This window comes from Ursus arctos, unplaced genomic scaffold, assembly GCF_023065955.2.
Source record: "Ursus arctos isolate Adak ecotype North America unplaced genomic scaffold, UrsArc2.0 scaffold_23, whole genome shotgun sequence".
NCBI lineage: Eukaryota > Metazoa > Chordata > Mammalia > Carnivora > Ursidae > Ursus > Ursus arctos.
Genome location: NW_026622908.1, coordinates 2,709,987 through 2,721,690, shown reverse-complemented (window position 1 = coordinate 2,721,690; position 11,704 = coordinate 2,709,987). Strand labels below are relative to the sequence as shown.

Here is an 11,704-nt window from a genome sequence, read left to right as displayed (position 1 = left end):
CTCAGTTCCTAATGCAATGCCCACACCCGTCATCTCTCACACTCCCACCCCCAAATGCTGTTTCAGATTCCCTTAGGGGCTCTGAAGTCTCAGTCATCTATGTCCATGCTCCTGCATGAAAGGCGAGGTCTGAATATAGTTCATAGGTCAAGAACAGAAATTCTGGGACCAGATGCTTATGTTCAAATTGTGGCTCAGCAGATTGCTGTTTGATCTTGGGCTAGTTATTAGCCTCTCTGTGCTTCAGTTTCCTCATATGTAGAATGAAGATGATTATATTACTAACTTCATAGGGTTGCTATGAGGATCAAATGAGTTAATACATGCAAAGCACTTCAAATAGTGCCAGGAGTATGGTAAGTGCTATGAAGTGTTTGCTCTTACAAGGCTCTGGATGGTCACCGGGTTTCTGGCTGAGGCCAGCCACCCTGCTCTAAAGGGGATTCTGCTTTGTGCTTTGGTTCTTACCTATGCTTTGAACAAGGGATCTGCCATTTGCAATAAAATCATATTTATTGCAAGGGACTCGAGTAGTAGGTCATTGGTACTTACCCCCCAAAACAAGTGTAGAATTAAAACATAAAATGTAACTGCAAGGAGTCTCAGTAGAGCAACTCAGCTCAAAGACAAGAGAAGCCGGTTTATTTCTTGCAATAGCAGCCAAAGTCTTTGAACCCACCCCTGTGTATTCCTGACTCTCGACCTTGTCTCCGTCTCCTGGTTTGTAGATGCAAGCATGTGTCAAGCACATATGGGGTACATGGGGCTCTCAGCAGCCCCATATAGGTTGCAGCATTAATGCCCACTTCTGACCTTCAAAATAGAAACCGCACCACTGCCCAGCTGTATCGGCTGCTCTGTCCCATTAGACCTGAAGCCCCTGAAACTGTTGTTGTTGATCTTCCCAGAGTTCTTTTTTTTTTTAAATTAAATTAAATTAAATTAAATTTTTATTTTTTTAAGATTTATTTATTTATTTATTTGACAGAGAGAGACAGCCAGCGAGAGAGGGAACACAGGCAGGGGGAGTAGGAGAGGAAGAAGCAGGCTCCCAGTGGAGGAGCCTGATGTGGGACTCGATCCCTGGACTCTGGGATCAAGCCCTGAGCCGAAGGCAGACGCTTAATGACTGAGCCACCCAGGTGCCCCTATTAATTTATTTTAGTTTAGAGAGAGAGAATGAGAGAGTGTGTGAGTGGGTGGGTGGGGGAGTATGTGTGTGAGAGGCAGAGGGAGAGGGAGAAAATCTCAAGCAGACTGCGTACTGAGCACAGAGTCTGATGTGGCCCAGTCCCACCACCTGGAGGTCATGACCTCACCCGAAACCAAGACTCAGATGCTCAACAGACTAAGCCGCCCAGGTGCCTCAAATCTACCCAGAGTTCTCCACCCAGGACACTCAGGGATTTTCTAGCCAGTTTTTGTGGCTTTAAGGGAGAATGAAACGTACATTCTGGTGAAATCTTCACCTCCCAAAAAGCTGCCCCTTGACAGTATTATCAGCAATGTGTTAGAAGGGGGTATCCAGATGACCTGAGTCCCCACGGCAGTATATATCTCCTCTTTGCCAGCTTAGCGTTCCTTTTTGGTGAATTATGTCTTTGCCCTTTGAATGGCTGATGAGAGTAAAAATAATTAAGTGCGTTAAGCACTTACTGAGAGCTTTCATATCCAATGGCACTTAATCCTCAAAACTAACTTGGAGGTGGATCCTATTATTATCATCGCCATCTATAGATTCATAAACTAAAGCTCAGAGAGGCAAAGTGACTTGCCCAAGACCACCTAGCTGGAAACTGGCAGAGCTGGAAGTCAAACCTAAGTCTGTTTCTTCAACCCTCAGAGCCTGTACCTTTGACTGCAATGTGTGGTGCCTCAATGTGCAGTGAGTGGATGGAAAGGTCATGGACTTTGGTGTCAGAGAGGCCCGGCTCTGCCTTACAAGCTGCGTAAAGTCGGGCAGAGCATTTAGTCTCCTTAACAGCGTCGGCAGCAGCCACATGGTGCGTGCTAGGAGCCCGGTATGCTTTACTATTTTAACTTGTTTAACTTGCAACAAGCTTATGAGGTTAATACTAGCGTTTTGCCAGGGAGTTAAGGACAGGACCTCAATGTGGTCTTGTGAAGATTAAGTGAGATACTGTGCATGCCTGGCAGAGAGTAAGGGCTAATATTAGGAAGTGTGGGTGACTACAGCTCTGAGAAAGACACACAGGCCAGTGCTTTTCTGCCAACGTCCTCTGTTTGTGAGAACAAAGGACGCTGGGATGGATTAGAATCTGTGTGCCCTTTGATTTTCACCACTGAACATAACTGCTCTGTTTCATGAAGCTGCCAGTCCTGATACCTTTGAGCACAGCCCAGGCACTCTGTAATGTCTGTTAAATGAATGAGCCGAGCCACCTGTAGCTGACGTTGTCATCACACATTCCAGAACAGAAAGGCCATTTTCTCAGAAACAGAGAAAGCTCGCCTCTGAGAAAAGCCTAGAGGCAACTCATGAGCCCCTGGTGCATTTGGGTGGTGCTTGGGGGGGCACTCCGCTTTTTATTAGTAGAAAAGGGGCCATCTGCGTGGTCTACCACCATCCCACTGCCGATAAGATGACCTATTTTTCTCCACACAATTCCTGGGATTTTGTTGCTGGGGTAGGAGGCAGGGTGGGAACTGGGAGTTGGGGAAAAGGGCCATCACTCCATCAGCTGGGAAAGACACTGATATCCCAACCAGTGGGCCGCTGTTCTCAGAGCTCTGCCTGGACACAGGCATCCCTGAATGCTCGGGAAGCCTGTCCTCCAGATATCACGCTGTACCACATTTGTCCCCTGTAGTTCCTTTAATGGCCCATTTCCACCCTCACAGGAAGATTCATTTTATTTTATTTATTTTATTTTATTTTATTTTATTTTATTTTATTTTATTTTATTTTATTTTATTTTATTTTATCCCTTTCTTTGTTTCTTTGTTTATTTATTTATACATACATACCTAACCTGAGCATCTTCTCCTCCTCCAGACTGTAAACTCATTTCCTTTGGCCTCATGCTCTGAGCAGAAAGGGGCCAGCTGGTCACCAATTTCTATATAATAACCCTTCATATCTTCAAAGACTGTTATTAAATCTCTCCTCGGCTGCCTCCTGTCCAACTAAATAATTCCTGCCCCTTTCACCTTTCTCCACAGGTCCAGTTTTTCCCCTCTGTGCAGCATCGTTCAGAGCCCCTCCATCTTCTCCAGCAGGAGATCAGGAAGACCAGGGGTCACGAGGGCTATGACTAGCTAATGGATGAGGGCGAAGGGCAGCTGGTGTGGGGGGGGGCGTGCCATTCTCTCTTGCCCCTGGGTCTTGGGGGCACAGCCTCAGCTTCTTTCTGAGTTGCCGCTACCCTAGAAAAATGTCTTTTCCACCAAGGGACAGCCTTGGCACCCATCTTTTCTCCCCTTCCTCTCACTTCCGGCTCTGCCCTTCCCTGTGCTGACCGTGGCCATCTGGCACCCTCCACTGGGTTCAGATATGCCAAAGAAGACAAGTAGAGAGCTGAAACAGGCAACAAGAACAACAAATAACAAGGACAACTGACATTGTTCACCAGCTGCCAGCTAACTGCGTGCTTTATCTCAGTTCTTCAGACAACCTGATTGTCCTCATTTCACACAAGGAGATTCTAAAGCTCAGCGACAGAGCCTGTAAGACACTTGTCTGAGACCACATGTAGGAGGTGGTATGGCCAGAATTGAAAGCCAGGGAGCAGGGCTTCCAATGCAGTGTTTTTAACACTGACCATCTCACTCTACTTATTTTGCAGAAAGCGAATCAAAGATGCGGGAAGAGCCCACAGTGGGATTATTAGGAGCAGGTTATTGCCATGGACAACTGGGGCCAAAGAAAGGGACTCCAAGGGAGCAGTTACAGAGGCAGGAGAGGAAGCAGAAGGAAGAGTCTCAAGAAGGAGGATAATCAATGTCAAATGTGCAGAAAGGCCAAATATAATTTTTCTGTGTCTGTCTTCCATCCAGGCCCAAGGTGAGCTGCCTCTATTGGACCCATTTTTTGGACTCTGTAAGAGGCCCATTGTGTCCCATCCTCTGAGCTGACCCTCCTCTCCAATAAGGCTCTCCCCAAGCTTCTCCAGCCCCAAGATTTCAAACTCCCCCCAAAGCCACCTCTTGGTTCCTGCATGGACTCTGGGAGGCCAGCCCTAGGTGGGAACACCCTGGGAAGACGTGGGTCCTCCATCCCCTCCCTGTGCACAGACCTCTCCTGCTCTCCAATTCACAGGTCTGTCATCTGACTGTACTTCCAGCACATTCTTGTTTCCTAATCTCACCTTCTCTCTTCCTTCCCTCTCTGCCATAACCTGGGTAGCAAAAAACCCCAAAAAACAAAAAACCTGGATGCCGTAACCTGGGTTGCTCCTTTTTTGTCTTCCACTGGTTGGGGTGTGGTTGGCTGAAAAGTGGCCCCTTACAAGGTATCCATGTCCTAATTCCTGGAACCTGTGAATGTTACCTTGCATAGCAAAAAAAAAAAAAAAAAAAAAAAAAAAAGTGATTGCATTAAAGGATCTTGAGATGGGGAGATTATCCTGGATTATCTGGGTGGGCACTAAACGCAGTCACACATACCTTTATGAGAGAGGGGCAGAGAGATATTTGATACCGTCTCGTGTCAAAAGCTGAGAAGAGAAGGTGATGTGAAAATGAAACAGAGAGATCTGAGGATGCTGACCTTGACGATTGGAGCCATGTGCCTACTGGCAGCCATCAGAAGCCAGAAGAGGCAAGGAACACATTCTCTCCTCGACTGTGGGGTAAGCCCGGCTCTGCCAACCCTTTGATTTTGGCCCACTGATACTGATTTTGAACTTCCAACCCCCAGAACCATAGGGAAATAAACTTCTGTGCTTTTAAGTCAGGCAGTGGGGCTTCAACTGTCCCCTAAACACCACACAAATTGATGATAATTTTTACAGCAGCCACAAGAAGATGAATATAAGGGTATCATGAATACACATTTGTAGGTTAAAGCCCAGCACCATTTAAAAATGCTTGGTCTCCGTATTTGCAGTTCAGTGACTTAGGGGTGTAGGAGTGGGGGTGTAGCTCAAAAATTCAAATTCATTATTTTAGGGAGGCAGTATTTTGCTACTGTTCTTTCATACTCCTGAATCCCTGTCCCTCCATGCTCAAAGCACTTAAGGCCAGAATCTTCTTCTGTGGCCATGAGAGGAATTCATTGAGTTTGTTAATTCGTGCCTTCTCAGGGATGTTTGCATTTTAAAAAGACTCCCCCGCCCAAAGCCCCATCTGCCCTCAAAGTGAAGTCTTTAATCCTGTGCCTTCCCTAGGCTTTGCAGATCCCTGAAAACTGGCCACTTTATTGACCCCCAAAATGCTAGAAAGGAAATAAAGATAGCAAATACTGAATAGTGTAGTGAGGGAGGGGATGAGGCCACTTAGATAAGGGGGTCAAGAAACTTTCTGAGGATGTCACTTTCATGCCTAAAATCTGCATTATTCCAGGCAGAGAACAAAGGTTCTGAGGCAGGAAAAAAGTCAGACATGTTCTAGAATGGAAAGGAGGCCAGCATGGCTAAAGAGTAGAGCTAAATTGATCACGCAGGGGTCTGTCGGTAACCCCGGGGGAGTTTGGATGTTTCTTTAAGTAAAATGCAAAACAGGCTAAGTTGTCAGGGCAAAATCCCAGCCCCTTCCCAGTTTCTGACTTCCTGTATAATCTTTTCCCATCACCATCACACAGATGAAGAAACGTGCAGAAAAATTAAGTTGAGTGACTTGTTTAAAGTCACACAACTAATAGAATCTGGATGAAAACCTATTTCTAGATGACTCAGGACTCCACGCTCTTTTTTTTTAAATTTTTTATTATGTTATGTTAGTCACCATACAGTACATCATTAGTTTTTGATGTAGTGTTCTATGATTCATTGTTTGCATATAACACCCAGTGCTCCATGCAGTCTGTGCCCTGCTTACTACCCAACACCGGGCTAGCCCAATCCCCCACCCCCCTCCCCTCTGAAGCCCTCAGTTTGTTTCCCAGAGCGACCCCCACAAACTAGGGTCTCAAGCCGACTTCACTGTGACACAAACCTTAATTTTGTCATTTAACGAACTGATCACCCAAGATGTGATGAAAAGTGTGGTTAATTCATCCTGGGGCTGGGCCCATCAGGCCCATGGCTTTGACTTCTAATTGTTTGAAATGCCTTTCTAATCTAATGTAATCCAGAATGCTAATGATCCAGAAACTGCTGGCTGATGAGAGAAAGAGAGGGAGACAGAGGGGGCTCAGTCATCAGGGACTCTTTTTAGGATTTTGGAGGTCAGGGATCTATTGGCTGAAACACAGAGGAGGGAGGCTGTAGTAAAATCGTCAGCCTTCCGGCATCTGGGTTTATGCCGCCATGAATCCTTCAACATCTTGAAGTGGCCTGAAGCATGTGAGGCCATAGCTGTCCCTCTGCATCAGAAGTGGAGACAGAGGGCTGACCCTGTCACAAACCCCCACCCAGACCTCGTGATGGGTCAAATCATTGGCCATGCATTGCCCCAGAAATGGCTGCCTTTTGCATCTGGAAAGTACTGCAGAGCTTCAGAGAGCTGTACTCTTTGAGACACTATTCTATCTCATTCTGCCACCCCTTTTGGGCCAGCCTCCATGGCAGAGCGAGATCCCTAGTTCTGTCTGGTTGGTACTGCCCCTCCCAGCTGTCAAGGGCACCAACTCCACTGGGTGTTCTGTCACAGGGAAAAGACTACAGATGCAGACCCAGACTGGGTCTTGAGGGTGATTGGTAACGGGAAGAGTGAAATCTGGCCTGGGCTTTGGTACATGATAATGATCCTCTAAAAAAAGAAAATTACACCTTGAAATGGAATGATCTCTTTATTCTCTCGAACTGAATACCTCGGCCTTGGGAAGCCGCTGGCTTTCTCGCTGTCCAGTCTATTTCTACTTCTCTTTTCTGGCCAATGTTATTTGTGTGACATTCTAGAAATCTTGTCAAGGGTGGAAATCCTCATGAAAAATGGATCATTGACCACTTGTAACTCAGAGTTCCTCATAGATCCACTCCTCAGGCACCATCAGGAAAATCTATGATGCACTCAGTGACCCCAGATGCTTTTAATTCTTCCAGCCTGGTTTATCGTAAGAGTAACAATATTTACCATATTGACTCACATGGAAGGTATTCAATAAATTATTTTGGAAAAAAAAAAGGAACGATTAAAATGAAAGCATGTAGTCTGATGCCAAGTAAGTGAGGGAGATAATTAGTAGAACCTGAATTTCATCAATTTCCTTATCTGTGAAAATGGGAATAACAGCACCTCTGCATAGGGTCACCATAAGAATGGAGTAGGACAGTCTGTTCAGAAGGCCCAGCAGAGTGCCTGTAGTAGACAGGGTATTCAAGATCTGTTCACTATTACCATCCTTACAGCCTTGCGGACTTCTATAGTGTGCTTAATTTGAAAACCAGAAGTGAGAAAGGAGCAGCCCCTGAGAAAGTACTCAGCTCTCCACACCACAGCAGGCCTGGGAGTGTCAGGTGTAATGTGTGTGTTGGGAGGAGGTGGGCAAGGATTTGATGGAGAAGCAAAGGGAGGGACACAGATAACTCACACAACATTCCTGGGGGCTAGTTACTTTGTAAGACAATGCGAGTCTAGAGAGGTCCAAATAAAGCTCTTTGTTGCAAGAAAGGAGGCGGCTAAAGGGTGGCCTAGTGTGACCTGCTCCAGGCCTGCTGTCCTTGGAATCCTGGGAACATTTCAAGGGACAAGTCGGATTTCCATCTGTGGAGACAGGGCTCAAGGCGTTTGGGACAATGGCTTTGTTCCTAGGCATAGCTGTTCACCTTAGAGAGCAAGAGCAGAATAAGGCCACGCCGAGCTAGGGAGCGGCTGCTTAAAGCTTTATCTCAATATGAGACCAGCAGATTTGCAAGACCTGGGCTCTGCGAGATAAGAATCAGACTAAACCTGGAACCTATCTGAGGTCATTTGGGATCCCCCTGTCTCTTCAGCTCTGGAGGATATGGATGTGAATCCCCACTCCATGACTGATTTCTCTAATCCCGTGTGGCCTCATGTTTACTCAGATGTGGAACTCATCGCTTTTCTTAGTTCACACACATGAACTCACGTGTGGGATTGTGCATCTAGCAGAGCGCACTGAGTTTGGATAAATAAAAAAAGGTATATAACTTAAAATTAGATACTAGCTGTTCCTGTACCTAGAATGTTTCTTAGCCCTTTCCTCAGCTGGGAGCACTGCTTTCCATCCACTTCTCTCTCCTCTTCGCTTTCCCAGTGACTAGTCCCTCCTCTCCAATTCAGCTCCAGGCCACCCTTGTGTATCAGAAAGGGAGTGTCCTTGAACAAGACACACCCGCCTCAGGAGACAGATGTGCTTCTAAATTGCCCCCCTCCCCAATACAGATTCAAAACTGGGAGGATTTCTAAATCTGTTGATTGAAGAAGGGCAAGAGAATGGCTTCTGTATACCAAAAGACACTTCCTCGTAGGCTGAGCAAGACAAAAGAGGTCCATGCCATCTGTCCTGAGCCACAGGCCTCCCTTTCCAGCCTGGAGAATGGACTGGCCAGGCTAGCTCCATCCTCGGGATGGACAATGGTTTTGAAATTGGCCTCAGGCCTTCCCGGTCTGCACACAGGGCTATGTCTGTCATTAGGCATGTCCTCTCACTGCCTCAGACTAATAAGCCTGGGTGACAGGTGGCAAAGTGCGATATCATAAACCGAAGTCTTTAGCCAGAGGCCAACACTCACGCTGACCAGACTCAGTTCTCCAGAGCAGGGCTGGCACCGTCTTGCACATCATACCGTTGCTGTTCGCTTCTCTTTCTCCCTGCAATGTTACAAGAGAAAATGAAACATATCTCAGTTGTTTCTGTGTCCTCCCAAAGAGCAGAGGTCACCCTGGCCTCTTTTTCTAGCATTTACTGAAGACATACTCTGCAAAGTGCTCTGCATGGGTCCTCACAGTAATTCTGTGGGGAGGGAGCTCACCTTACAGAGGAAGATGCAGGCACGGGTTCACAGAGGGCTCCAGAGCCCGCCCACGTCTACCCTTCACGGTGGATGTCCCCTCCTTCCTGGAGAAGAGGAAGGACACTGACATGTACTGGGCACAAGCAGTGTGCCTGGTGCTCCCACATGAATGCCACCCTTTTAAATTCTTGTTGCGCCGCTTTGAGATATTATTAGCCCCACTTTCCTGATGAGGAAACCAAGTCTCATAGAGAACCCTCAGAGGTCACATCATTATTCTGGCTGCACCTCTTCTCCCTGTTGTCACCCACAGAGCAGCAATTCTGGGTTAAGCTGACCTGGATTCAGCCCATGGTGTGTGGATGCCATTGGGAACCTCACCAAGCTCCCATCCAGCCCTGCTGGCTCATTGTTTCCAGGGCTCCCCAGCTGCCAGCTTTCATAACCAGCCACTGTCAGGCTCAGCCCTGCCAAGGCCCACAGCCAGTGGAAGCCTGGCCTGGCACAGTGGAAATTCCCTCCACATCAGAGGGTAACTTCTGGAGTTGGCCTGCTGTCCCATGCCCTGTGACCAGGTTGTCTAGAACGAGTGAGCTGAGCAGGAGGTGGCGGCAGCTTCCCTTCCGGATCCCTTCTGCCCACCTGGCTTTACACCAGGACACCAGTTTGCAATCCAATTCCTACCTTACTAGGGCTTCCTGGGCCTGGAGAATGGTCTTGACAATCAGCCTTTGGTCTGGGGCTTTGATCTGATTTGAAAGTATCTTGGTCAAGCAAGGTGCCCCCTATATAGGTGGGGGGACAAAGAGTACCCCCAGCCCACTCCCAGAATGCAATGCTTAAGTACTATATTAGTCAGAATTCTATAGAGAAACAGACCAATAGGACACACACACACACACACACACACACACACACACGGGGGGGGGTATTTATTTTAAGGAATTGGTTCACTGAATGGGGCTGGCAAGTCTGATATCTGCAGGGCAGTCCAGCGGGTCAGAGACTCAGGTAAGAATTGATACTGCAGACACGAATCTAAATCCGGGACAGCAGCAGGCTGGACACTTAGGCAGGGTTTCTCTGTTGCATTCTTGAAGAGAATTCCTTCTTCTTAGGGAAATCTTTGTCTCTGCTCTTAAGGCCTTCAGCTGATTAAATGAAGTCTACGGGTAGTCTACTTTGCTCAGAGTCAACTAATTTAAATGTTAATCACATCTAAAAAATACCTTCACAGCAACATCCAGATTGGCGTTTGACCAAATGACTGGGCATGATAGCCTAGCCATGCTGCCACGAAAAGTTAACCATCACAAGTACCCGCCTGTGAGCAATAGCAGCAAGTCCAGAAGCCCAGTCCTTACTCCTCCAGAGCTCCTTGTGCTGGATTAGGGGTGGCCTGGCACAGAAGGTTCTGTAGTGGCCACACACAGGTGTCACCGTAAACAGCAGTAGAGCTCCCCCCAGCATTAGGCTCAGGGGAAGGTACTCAGCTGAACTGATCAGGGCCCTTTGAGCTAAAACTCTGAAAATTCCCAGGCATGAGGAGGTGGATTTTGCTGTGGCAGACCTGTGCAAGTAGAAGCAAAATGCCCCTGACTGGGCACCATGACATTTAGGAATTAAGCAATCGAGGCTCACCAGCAGAAAGCAGAACAGGTCAACTACCCTGAAGGCGATGCCCAGAGCGTGCTGGTGGCGTAGGAGTGTTCTGCCCTGGCTGCCAGCTCAGGCAACAATTCATGGCATGACATTTGGCTACAGAGCCTCCGGCCTTCCTTGGCCTAAGCCCAAAGGGAAAAAGAGAAAGCTATTGGGTCTTGATGCCCCAGCTCCTGGGTCTAGCTGTAGCAAGGTACCCTACCAGAAAGCATTTTCTTTCCTTTCTATAAAAGAAGCTGGCTGCAGCTCTCTGGACAGGCGAGGCTAAAGGTCACATTTCTTAATATAGGTGACCTAGAGAGCTGATCATCAGGAACAGTAATACAACTGTCAAGGCCTGCCTCCCTCCCTTACAACTGTGAGGCCAGGGTAAGAGCACAAATGAAGGACCACATATCATATGCTGAAATATTTAAGAGTTATAAATCATGCTAATATACTGTTAAATAAAATATGTTCTATCCTCCAACCTGCACAAATATACCCTCATAAGCACCTAGAAGGCTGGACTGAAATCAGAATCCTCAGCCTCCTCTGAGTTCCGAGAATATGGTATTGCAGAGAAAGCCAACATGCACCCCCCCCCAGCCCCCAGAATGCCTCTCTCTCCCTTCCATTCCTTGCTCGGACCCACACTGCAAGGGTCACTGTGTGCACACACTAGGGGTCCCAAGTTGCATGTCTAAGCTCTGTCTGTAAGCCCTGCAAGCAGCTCAAGCCTGGGGACGTACACACTATTGGAGTGATCGAACTTCTGGAGAATGGGTCCATGGAAGAGGCTTGCAGTCTGGGAGGCAGACTCGGGCTGCCTGGGCAAAGAATTTAATTCAGGATACCCAGAGTGTGATCCATGTGCAGGGTGTGGGCAAGCTGAGGGTGGCCTCAACCTCTAGACGCTGGACTCTGCTTTAGGAAGAGGGGTGTGGCCAGTGGAGGTTCAAAGCAGTGCTCCCTAAAGTGCAGGGGCCAGGGCAGGGCCTCTCTTGCCTAAGAGTGGTCCT

General features: G+C 47.6%; 1 long non-coding RNA gene across 2 annotated transcripts in view; it reads left to right on the top strand.

Moving 5' to 3' along the window:
- Positions 1-1,265: 1,265 nt before the first annotated feature.
- The window catches only part of LOC113246253 (uncharacterized), a 50,193-nt gene continuing 39,754 nt past the window's right edge, over positions 1,266-11,704 (top strand). The window contains exons 1-2 of one of the 2 annotated variants that reach the window (XR_008961061.1): positions 1,266-2,021; positions 3,184-4,811. This is a non-coding gene — a long non-coding RNA (uncharacterized LOC113246253). Of the gene's footprint in view, positions 2,022-2,980; positions 4,812-11,704 lie in introns of those variants that run through there. The other variant, XR_008961060.1, reaches the window with a different exon arrangement.